The sequence below is a fragment of the Piliocolobus tephrosceles genome, chromosome 7, assembly GCF_002776525.5.
Source record: "Piliocolobus tephrosceles isolate RC106 chromosome 7, ASM277652v3, whole genome shotgun sequence".
In the NCBI taxonomy this organism is placed as follows: Eukaryota; Metazoa; Chordata; class Mammalia; order Primates; family Cercopithecidae; genus Piliocolobus; species Piliocolobus tephrosceles.
Window position 1 is genome coordinate 71,177,669 of NC_045440.1, and position 12,475 is coordinate 71,190,143.

Below are 12,475 nucleotides of genomic sequence, written 5' to 3' on the forward strand. Positions count from 1 at the left end.
AGATCTGCTCACTTTTCTACCCACCATTTCAGGAATAGGATTTGCACTGCTAACTGCTGCTTCATCTAATTTTCAAGGGCCATCTTGCTATGGGAGCTATGCTGGATTTTCCTTGAGCACCACCATCCACACCACACTCTGTGGGGTCTTCTTGGATGTGGACAGGGTGTGTACCTCTTTTAACAGTCCTTGTTGTAGAGGCCCCAGTGTGCCTCAGACCTAAGGATCCCTATGTTTCATGAATACTAAATCTCAAGGCCCATATAAAAGATGTCATAATTTGTGTGGTCCTACCGCATTTATTTCTTGATTGTCTTCAGCGTCGCGGCAGTCCATGTACAGGAGCAATGTGCTGACATACCACAGACTGAGTGATCCGCAGCCTTTCCTTCACTTAACTATTCACAGGGGTCGCATTCTCCCATCAGGGGTCACATTCTCCCATCTTTCAGTAGCAGCAGTGATTCTCAAAATGCAATGGTAAATGTAAGACAACCGCCCTGGAGGGGGGTCTATCAGAATGTGCAGTGGGAACACACAGACAGCTTGAAAGGTCTGCTTCGCTGAGATTCGAATACATCTTCCTAGGAGGATATCCCCATTCTCCTGCCTCCTACAGCGTGACACACACTGCACAAAAGAGTAGGCTACCCCACTTGAAGGTAAGCTTTTTGAACTGTGCCTGGATCCTCAATAGCACCATCCCGATTTCAGACCAGGTTTTCACTGCATCTATGGGGGCTGACTGAGAGGCTAGACCCACCACCAGCACTTCCTCCCAGAAGCATGGGAGCAAGTGAGATCGAGGTGTATGGGAAAAGAAAGTAATTTTCCCCTTTTGCCTCACTGGACCTCCAGGGTAGAGGAGGAGGATACAATGGGCAGACAGGGTCAAGTAATATGGGAAAGGGTTTCCTAAAAACTGGTCTTAAATAACAACCTTATCTTGCTATAGTCAAGAAGTTTCAAGGCATCTCATATTCTCTCAGGATCCCAAGTCCTATTATTCCACTGTTTTATTATTTTTAAGAATGAATTTAGTTTAGGTTAATGTTGGGGGAGAGAGGGAGAGGAAACAATAGCTGTCAATCACAAAGGCAATCCTGCGCCTATCACTGATTGCTAGAAAACATCAGGCTATTTGGCACATGAGATTCTGATAGCACAATAGTAATGAATTATTGTTTTCTATGGTATCGATACTAATGCTGCATTTTTGGGCAAAATAAATACAAAATAATGATGTTTGTGATAGTAACCAAATTCTAGGCCTTTTAAAGACAATAAGTACGCCTTGTGAAATGTTTATGGTACCAGGGTATGATCATCTTTCTGAGGATCTAAATTCAGCCATCAACATTCTGTGTGATACAAAAACCTTACACTTAGATAACTCAATCAGGCAGGTTCCTCAACACTGGTTAAGTCTTCATGCCTGGGTATTCTAAATTCTAGCAACATGCTCCGGCAAAGAATTTTAGACTTTTGTCAAAGGTTATGTAGAATCAGGATCAAATCTGTACAGAATTTTATTTTTAGGAATTTATAGATCAGATATAATTTGGGGTACGGGCCTACGATTTAAATTGGGAGATGATTTAGATCTCACAAAACATGTGTTTGAGGAACAACTGGAGGAAAGCCTGGATAAAAATAATTATTACCCTGAAACATTATTTATAAATGTGAAACATGCTGTTTTATTCTTTAAAATATTCAACTGATAAATATTTAAGAGGAAGAAAGCAGCAACTAACAGCAGTAATGGAGAATGAGTGGCCTATGTGAGCCCACATGAGGGAATAGAACAGTGACACTGGGATGGGCAGAGTAGGCTATGTCTGTGTGTCTGGTCTGTGGCCTGCACTGTCTATGCAGGGGAAGCAAAGTGAAAAATCCTCGTCTGCTGAGGGCTCACCCTCTATCCAGGAGGGCAAAACTATTACAACCCAACCAAATGAAGACGACATAGGGCTAAACGGCAAGCCCTCAGTTCAAAAAAGGGATGGAAATGGCTGGACATAGCTGAAAGTATTTCACATATGTTGTAACCGAATTGGATTCTGCAGGATATGCAAGTGGACAGCAAGAAAACAGGTGGGGACGGATGTGTGGCTGGCATCGGGCCACTACAAAATTTCAGCCTGGCTTGAAAGCCTATGGTAAGGAACACTGGCGAAACGTTGATCTAAGCTGGAACTCTAGCAATCTCAGACAGAAAATAAAACAACAAAGGTGTTCACAAGATCAGCCTAAACGTATATTAGCGGAAACTGTGATTTGAAAGAAAATTCCAAATGAGTTTATAGGTTACTTGCAAGAAAAGTTTTAAAAAGTGTTGCAATATTTACACAAATGCTATTTATATATATGTTAAGAGAATGGGAAATTTTTATTCCTCATAAAGTAAGGAAATATAAGAAAAAAGGGTAAAGAATTCAGAGCTTCTTACTCTTATCCTTGCAAGAATGAAACATCTATTTTCTAGCTAATTTGTCATCTATTCTTTAATTCTGTATTGAATTTGTGCTTTGACCATTTCTTAATATTAAAAAGAAAAAAATCAATAATATGAAGTGATAGAAAACACTCAGAAATAGGGCTTTGCCAATGTAATTGGAATCTAAATTAAACTGGTCCTAAATTTATGTTATTTGGGTACTTTTCATGAAGTAATTACTACCTCTGTTGAATGTGCAGTTGAGCCTTGAAATTATACGGGAGGAGGAAAAAGAAGGGAGGAAGGGAGGAGGAAAAAGAAAAGGACTCTTTAGAGAGATACTATTATGTTAACCGGACATATACTGGTATCTTGACAGAGCATTTCAGTAACGAGTATGCTATTTTTATGTACCAGATAAAAAAAGCTTAAATCCTTCGATATTTATACTCCTGTAAGTACAGCATTACTATACTAAAACACACTATTTAATATTTTTAAATAAGGCAGTTTTCTCAGTGGTCACAAACTATATTTACTTTTCTATATTTTGCATCCATTAACCATAAAAATATATTGTTACAAAAATATCCTTCAGTAAACTAAACAGTAGAAAGCTCATCTCAGAGTTTCATACGATCAAAACCTTATGAAATCTCATTATTACAGATGGAACTCTTTTTAAATCCGAGAAAGAGATGATAAAATCAAATTTTCAGAGACTACTAGAAGATTTCTTCTAAGCCCTGACTTCATTATTTCTTCCTGCTACGCTTTTACCATTAAAGTTATTCTTTTTATTGTATTAAATTTTTTTTTTTTTGGTAGAGACAGGGTTTCACTCTGTTGCCCAGGCTGGTCTTGAACTCCTGGGCTCAAGCAATCCTCTCACCTTGGTCTCCCAAAGTGCTGGGATTACAGGCATGAACCACCATGCCCAGTCCCCAAAGTTATCCTTTTTAGATAAAGAACACGACCTAATAAAGTAACAATGAAAATAATAATTCTATTCTTGTATTCCTCACTCCCAAAAGACTTAAAAAAAAAATCATGAAATAGCTCTGATCTTTTTAGAACTGATCAGCAGGAAGTAGCTATGATCTTTTTAATAGCGCCCAGTTTTACAAATGCAGAACTCTGATTGGAGAGATCATCCAAGGATGCCTCTATAATCTTTTTCTGACTCGCCTTTTCCTCCTGGGTGGCTGCTTGAAGAGCAATCCCTCACGATCCCCTTCTCCATTTGCCCGTGCTCCAGAAATCCAATACCAATTAATTAGATTTCCACTTTCAAAGCAAAGAACAAAACCCCATCTCTTCAGGGACCATGTTAAGATGAGTCATACCACAAACTGGGGAAAAATCATTAATATTATATTCCATATGTTTTTTTATAAGTAATTATTATTCATGCTTTCTCTTAGAACAAAAAAAAAGGTGATCAGGGAAAGAATTTCATCCTAGAAATATAAGTGATTTGAAAATACAAGGAAAAAAATATTTATTTTTTGAAGCAGCTGTATTAAATTGCTCATTGGCATGTAGAGGCATAAATTTGTTATTTATTTGTTTATTTTTAGAGACAGCGTCCCACTATGTTACCAGGCTGAAGTGCAGTGGCTATTCACAGGTGTGATCACAGCACACTACAGCCTTGAACTCTTGGGCTTAAGCAATCCTCCTGACTCGGCCTCAAGTAGCTGAGATTATTGGCAAATGCCACCGTGCTCAGCTCCAGGCATAACTTGAAAGTAAAATTCCAGCCTTCTGGTAAGAACAACAATAAATTAGAAACTGATCCCAGCAAAAACTTAATTTAGTTTTTAAAAAGTACATTTAAATATTTTTAAATTATCAAGTGATGTTTCTTTAAAAAAAGGCCTTGACATAATCTTCTGAAGTATCATTTATTAATTTTGGTTGCTTATTTAATCTCATAGTATTAGGTACTCTTAATCAATTTTTTATTAGGTAACTGAACTGAGATTATGAATTCAGAGAGTCTTTCCACAAAGCATTACCAGAACAGAGTTCTAACCCTTCACCGGGGTGGCACTCATGCTCAAGGGACAGCCACATAATTGTTCTAACTCCAGCAGCAGCAGTGGCAACCATCACTGATTACTTAGAAACCTAAACGCTGCTAAATGTCTCCCATTATAGGGACAGGGTGACACTGTCGTTATGGTAGAAATTGATACTCTTGCTTTTTCCTTTTTTTGGGATTATCTGAAGAGGCTGTAGAAAACGTGTAGAAATTAGTCTATCTTTAAAAAGTCAGAATCCAAACAAATGTCACTCACTCTGTAATAATGAATCTACTGAAAGATAATCCACAGGGTATGTACACAGATACAGAGACATTTTAAGACTGCCCATGTTTAGGGAACCCTGAAGTGTAAAGACAATTAAGAATTTAGGTTATCTTTCTGTTTGGTCAAGCCTGAGGACAGTTGTTTTTACAGAAGCTATATTATTTAAATTAGATAGAATTAGAAACTTTGACTAAAATGGAATCTGATACTTTGTGTAGGTTTTATAATTAATTCCTCTGCTTCAAAGTGAGTAAAATCACTCACCTAGAAATCTACGAATTTTTCAGTAGACTGACGTCAAACACAAGTCTAATTACCTCCACAACAAATTTGATTTGAAGATTCTACTGGGAAAACATCCACGATTTCTATCTTTTCCTGCATTAAGAAACTGGATGTTTCAGGTGAAGTGACTGTCAAAGCCAGCAGCAGTGAGACCTACGCAGAGCAAAGAAGTCACTGAAACAATGATGGGTAGTTTCTGACCAAGCACTATAGATGAAATATATATTACAGGAAAAGTTATGTAGCATCTCAAAGGTTCTAGAAGGTAAAATGAGAGAATTATGCATCTGCACCCAACTAAAATTAGAAAAGCTGCCATATGGCTTTGTGAAGCCAGCAGCACATTCTTATTCATTAGGAAGCATTCTGCTAACATAAAAACACAAGGCCCTTCCTGTGCTCTCCAAATGTGTTTATCTTTTCAACATTAATGCACTATATATCATCAAGCTGCTGAAGTCTCCTGCCGTGCATATTAAAAGCGCGCAGCTGCACTTTCTTTAGTAGTGGGAGGAACCTAAGCCTCAAGTTGCCTCCCTCTTTTTCTGACACTGAGCTTCTTCTTAACATCATGATTTCCCTTCAGCATGAAGAAATAGCAAAATTAACCAATCTGAAGGCCATCTTCACCCAGCAAACCCCTCTTACTCTCTGCTTTAGAGAAAGCAACATACTTGGTTTCGTTTTCATCAATGGTGTAAGGCTTGACTACTTAAGTAGAACTAAAAATCATGTCCCAAGTTTGAAATACATAGGCCTACTTTTAAAATTAATGTACTACAGCAGCCAGAATAGACTTTGAGTATAACTGGCTAGAAAATGCTTTTGTTCATAGGAATTCACCATCATTCCTTCTGCTATTGCTCATATATATATTACTATTTAATAGCCCACTTCATATAGTATTGAATTTACTGATAGGTAAAATGGGCAGTGGAAAATCTTTCACAAGCTATGTGAGTAACAATTTGTCCAAAATCTTCCTTTTATATAATCCAAATTCCTGCACGTCACAGTTCATGTCCTATAGGAGCTTAAATTTAAAGATCAACTGCAGAAGAAAAAAATACTTAAGCACACAGTAAACAATGTAGACACTGAAACAACCCACGGAAACATGGCTTCAGGAAGTGCTTCAAGTTAGTGAACTGAAAGCCAACAAGTATTAAATATTATACATATTACATTTATTATGGCAGCATTCATTCATTCCCTGATAGGATAATGGTGCATCTCTACTTGTATCTTCCACAGCAATGGAGTACTGAGAGGTGAAGGCAAAATAAAATATAAAAACTGCTATTTCAGAGTGAATTCTAATTTATTGGGCTCCACTCACTAAAGTTTTGGGAGTTACCTGAACACAGAAATAAAGGAATCATAACTTGCTTAGAAAGCTGAAAGATGAAATTAAGATTAGATGAAAGAAGGAAAAAACATCAATGGGTGTGACAGAAATGAGAAGTGAGGTGAGGCTCGAAGTCATCACTTATTCAGAAGATTATGAGTAAGCCTGTCAAAAGACCAAATTATAAAAATGTTTTATTTCTTCCGAATATGAATGTCAACTCAAAAGCAAGGCCAACAAAGTTACACTGTAGGAGTACTTAATAAAGTTTCTGATAAATAGGTTAAAATATGAAAATCATATTAAAAAGTTGTCTCTAAAATTCTAAGACTTTGGTCTTAGTTGTACAACTTTTTAAATCTCCTAAATCACAATTCTGTTTATTAGCACAGTAAACCTCATCTCCCATTATTCCTAGCTAATACACCATAGCAATATTTAGTATCTATCTCCCCATATGCATCATATTCTTTCAAGATTTTGAGCATTCTCTCAGATTGTTCCATTGGCACAGATGCCCTTCCACCCCTTCTCTTGGAAGATGCCACCACGGCTCCAGAAAACTCATGTCGACGAAGTTAGGCCCCTGCTGCTGTGCTTCTATGATGCCCTATGCCCATCCCCATCTTAACGTTCCCCTCACCATTTCGAAATGATCTGTTTTCATGTCTGTCCCTTTTCACTGCATTGCTAACTCCTTGGCTGTAAGCAATGACTTTTTATTTGCTGCTTGGCACATAGTGGGTGCTCAATGATGTTGTGTTAATACTGAACACAGTATTCACAGCTGTAAATACAGTTTCACAGCTGGAGCTAAAATTAAATTCCATTTAGCCAGGGCTGAAATCTCACAAATGTCTCTTTCGAGGTATCTGTTTTGAAGAGCTTTACCATATACCTAACATAGTGGAGGTTCATTTTAAGACTCTGATTTTTTATTTTTGGAGTGAAAGTATTAGGTAGAGATGGGATGAGAAAAAAGGTCAGACCATATTTGTTAAGGGCATCAAGAATAACAGCTCAGGTAGTCAGGCCAATGAGAAGAGGATTTGGAAGACAAGTCGCCAAGGCCTTCTCTACACCAAGATATGAAGTTTAAAAGCCCCAGCCAGCCTACTTTACTAGTCCAGATTCTCATCTAGGAAGTTACAACCTACTTCACAAAAGAAGTGATTTGGGTAACAGACATTTTTTTCAGTCCTTGGGATTTTCCCAGCCACTCGCAGCTCTTAAGAAAATAAACCTACCCAAGTAGAGGTTGTACAAATTGTCACATTTGCCTGGGGAGCCAGGATAAAAGAGCACTTCATCGGGTTTCTTGTACCTCTCACGCAGAGTGCTGAGAGAAGCCTTGGATTGTAAGGATAAGGGTAACAGCTGATAGAGGAAAGCCACCTATAAAGCAGCGCTTTATAAAGTGGGATTAGCTGAAGGGTTAAAATCCCTGGAGAGGCTGCCAAGGTTCTTCCTGTCTTATTCAACTTTGAATATCCATTGACTAAAATAAACCTGAATGCTCTAAAGATGGCTAATAAACATGTAGGGAAAGACAGAGGTAAGGATGAAGGAAAGGAAGGGGGGCTGGTTACTTCCTGCTGTCTCTTCTTTCTGGCTCTGCCACCAACCCTCATTTCCATGAAGCTTGCAAGGCTTCACTCCCAGGCCTCTGTTTCACTTTAATGGTGGCTATCTGGAGCGGTGTCTCTCAAGGCATCGAAAGGACTGAAAACCATCCTAGTACCTGAACTTCATTTGTCTTCTGGGGCCAAATCTCCCATGCCTAGGAATCCTCCCTGCTCCTCACTTCCTTTTCACTGACATCTTGCTCCCTGATTTCATTTTCTGTTCCACTTCTCAGACCTGCTTGTATTTCTCTCCTTGTGTTTTTCTCCCATCTGGTTATCTTTTCCTTCCAGTTTCTCTTTACAGACACAGGACCTGATGTCATTCTGAAGAGACTGCTACAACTCATCATATGTAGACTCTTCTCCTTTCCCCCACTGTGATTCTAACAATATCATAGAGAGGTTGAAATTCCTGGTTTCATTTTGCTTACTACCATCTACTCCCAGTTTTCTCATTCTAGCATTTGCTTGAGCAATCATGGGAGGACCTCACTAGTGTGCTTTTCAAAAAGCAGGTGCTCCCAATTTAAAGTACCTAATGCAAAAAGCTGATAATAGAACACAGAATCATCCAATTTAGAGCCTAAAATATTATGCTAAATCATATTGCAGCAGAGAAAGCAAAGCAGTGATAACAATGGGAGAACTCTGCATAAATATATGCAGCACCATGGCTCTGGCCAAGCAATGAAGGCACAGGGAGAATGGGGCTGAGGGGACAGCATACTCCAGGGAGCAAAACAAGAAAGACAATGGGAACAAAGGAAGTAACTGTAAGGTGAGTGCAGGTTGCCTGTAGCCAGGGTGCAAGTTCTCTGTGGACAGGGTCATGGGGCACATGGTGGGGTGGAGTGGAGGTGGAACAACTCCAGAGGCAGGCTCCAGAAAAGCTTACAATTTGACACCACCCAAATCTCCCACAGGCAAAGATCTCTAATAGCCAAGAATTTGCTTCAGTCAAATCAACTCTGGAAAGCTGATTGCTAAGACAAAAACTAGGTAATTCCTAAGTGAACACTTAAGGAGGAAAATAAGAGGGTATATGAGAATAGGTCTGTCTAGTTTCAAGTACTTTTTTGGCCATTTGAACAATTACTACAGGCACAGTTTACCATTTCTTGTGATTCTCCAACTGCCATTATTTGTTGTGTCATTTGTCCTTCTCTACATGTATGTTTATTTTCTGCCTGGTTCACAGGATTTTTTTTGACCTGTTAGAAACTATGTATAGGAATGCAGCCACCTAACAATGAAAACACATATAAATCATAAACCTAAATACACACACACACACACACTCTCTCACTCTCTCTCTCCAGAGAAACCCATCTTAGGGAAAGGAGCCCAGATTTATCCTCCAGGACGTCAAGAAAGGATGGTGTAAAAAGTTTACAATCCTGGGTCTAAGTTCACAATCCAGGGACTTTCTGTTAGAAGGTCTATGTTCTTCATAACAGAACTTCTGTGGGGAAAACTACAGAAGGAATAATATTCATATCATATAGAAACAGATTCTATTCAAATGCTTGAAATAGCTTTAATTTTGAATTCACATTTTTACATACAAAGTGTATATCCTCCCTCCCCACCCTCCTCCCCTGATGAGCTAATCTCAGAATGGTCCCAGTCCTTATGAACTCGGCACTACCAAGGCCCCTCAGATCAGAGCTGACCGCACAGGGCAAGGTGCTGTGAGAGACAAGGCTGTTATGCAGTATTCATCTTCTGCACCAAGATCATCAGGGCCCTCTTCCAGAAGAGAGCTGTTACCTGGGGATGGCATCAAACTGTCTATACCAAATGCGAAGTAAAGTCTGGTAAAATAAAGGACCTGATTTCTTTTGAAGATCAAAAATACGCTACTACAAAATTTTTAAAAGCAAGGTTTGTGTACGTAACAAACAAACCTGATTTGTATTTACAGAAAAATTTACAGCATATCTTATTGTGGAACATGCTCACTGTATTGAGAGTAAGAAATCAGGTAAAACAGTAGACAAGAAGAAAGACTAGGAAGCATTTGGAAAATAATTCCAAAGTAGATTTTCCTAATTTGTAAAAATGTGAATTTTCTTTATTAACATCTTTATTAACACCTAAATTCAAAGGACATTCTAGAAAAAGAGGTCCTGTCAAATATCCACTCAATTACTGCATTTCATATTGACAACAGGAAGAGCTTTAAATACATCTTTAAAATGACCCTTTAACTACCTTACAGCATAAATTCTCTCCAATTTAAGCAGGAATGGCAGTGAATCATCAACCAACCTTCCACAACTATTTAAAGCAGTAGGCAATTAAAAAGAACACAAGGACTGGTGTCACTCAGAAATTGACATGCCTCAACCAGGCAGCAGGAGAGGCAGTGAGGGCCTTAGAAAAGGCTGGCACTTCCACACTGCAAAGCCCAGCACAAGTGTGAAGGAGAGGTGGTTACAATTTGCATGCTGAGGTCAAAGTGACATTAACAAAGGTCAACATTTACAGTATTTTCTAAATTTGGTATCCAGAGGAACCTTTCTACAACCAAATCCTCTCCTTTTCTTATTTTATGTAATTCTGCAGCAAATTCTGTAAACTGAGGGGAAAAAATGGTAATACCCCCAGTAATTTAGTAATTCCCTGAGATTTTATATCAGTTATGTGCTCTCAAATACAAGGACTGTTTAAGCAATCGAATCCACTTGCAAGAAATCAGAACAAATGTCTATTTAAAGTCTAACAATTTTCCAATAGATGTTACGGAAAAGTTTGAGCCACAATGGACAGACATACAGACTGTGAGCACCCTGGCTATGGATGGATAAGTCAAAAAGGAAAAACTCTCAGAAAATTAATTATGATCATCCATATAGGCCATAGAACATATCACAATTCAGTATCTAATTATAAATATAAAAAAGACATAGTAATTAAGTTACTCCCTATCAAATTAACTGGTTTAAATTACCTTAAAATTAGTTTTGTTTTACACATATTAACCACAAGAGATGTTTCTCCAACATTCTACAACCACTCAAATAATGAAATGAAACAAAATCCTCATAAAATTTCTTCTTCTTTCAATTTAATTATCCTACATAAGCTTCTAGATGCTAACTAATTTAGTAATATACTATCATAAAGACTTCAAAAAAGCTCTACCCAATGGCATTTTTCCCCCAGTGGCAGTTTGAAACAACAAGCTTAGCTTCAATGCAGATGCATGGGTTGAATCCAAGAAACCTGTTTCTGGAAATCCTGACTGCCAGGTGATGGTTTACAGGTGAGGCTGAAGATGACTGATATGACAGCTGGGCAGGTCCAGTTTTCAGAGCCATAACAAGAACAGAAGGTAGCCTGTTTTTTGTAGACTGATAGCCTGGACAAGAGGATGATGGTGTACTCATTTCATATGTAATTCACCTACTTCTCAAATAAACTGAATATTGGCTTAGATTTGCTTTTTCAAAAATGCATTGTGTGTTGTTTTTAAACTATATCAATGGACAGTGGGCTTCCCAGAGATTGGAATGGTGGCAGTTTGTCAGTTCTGCATTGCCAAGGAAAATATTTGGCTGCATAGAGGGTTTCCTGAGAGCAAGTTAGTACACGACCTCAATCTTTTCCAAGCTTATCATAATGCCGTAAGGCTATGCTGATTCAGCAAAGCAATCCATAATCACTTGCAAAATGCCCCTGCTTCACAGGGATGTTATGAGACTTAATAAAATAATGCATGTGAAGCACTCTGAGCTCTACAGAAGAAAGGCAGGAAGTAATAATATTATTCTGCATTTATAATGACAAGCAGTCTTACAATGGCAAAAATCTAATAGACCTGTTCACAAATTACAAATAAAAACTAGCTTAAATAATTTAATATAATTGTTCAACAAAAAAAACCTGGAATCATTTCAGTCTGAAAAGTGGAATGAACAGACTTCATAAGGCTAAGTCAAAATGAAAAGAAATAGACAAGTTTCTACTAAACAGAAAGATTATATTCCTTTGTAAAAGAATAAAAATGGAACCAGAAACTTACAAGAAAGAAAAGTGTATTTTTTTAAAATTATTTTGTGACACTGCTGTTATGAATTAAATTTAGTTATATTTCTATGGCTTTTTTCTTTCTTTCTTTTTTTTTCTGAGACGGAGTCTCACTCTGTTGGCAGGCTGGAGTGCAGTGGCGAGATGTCGGCTCACTGCAACCTCTGCCTCCTGGATTCAAGTGATTCTCCTGCCTCAGCCTCCTGAGTAGCTGGGACTACAGGTGCGTGCCACCACGCCTGGCTAATTTTTGTGTTTTCAGTAGAGACGGGGTTTCACCATGTTGGCCAGGATGGTCTCGATCTCTTGACCTCGTGATCCGCCCGCCTCAGCCTCCCAAAGTGCTGGGATTACAGGGGTGAGCCACCATGCCCGGCCTTCTATGGTTTTCTTACTAATAAATTTTAAATCAAAGTCAGTATTAAGAGTA

The 12,475-nt window shown here is 38.3% G+C and overlaps 1 protein-coding gene across 12 annotated transcripts in view; it reads right to left on the reverse strand.

Moving 5' to 3' along the window:
* NCOA2 (nuclear receptor coactivator 2) overlaps positions 1-12,475 on the reverse strand; it is a 298,233-nt gene that overhangs the window by 68,808 nt on the left and 216,950 nt on the right. The window lies entirely within an intron of this gene.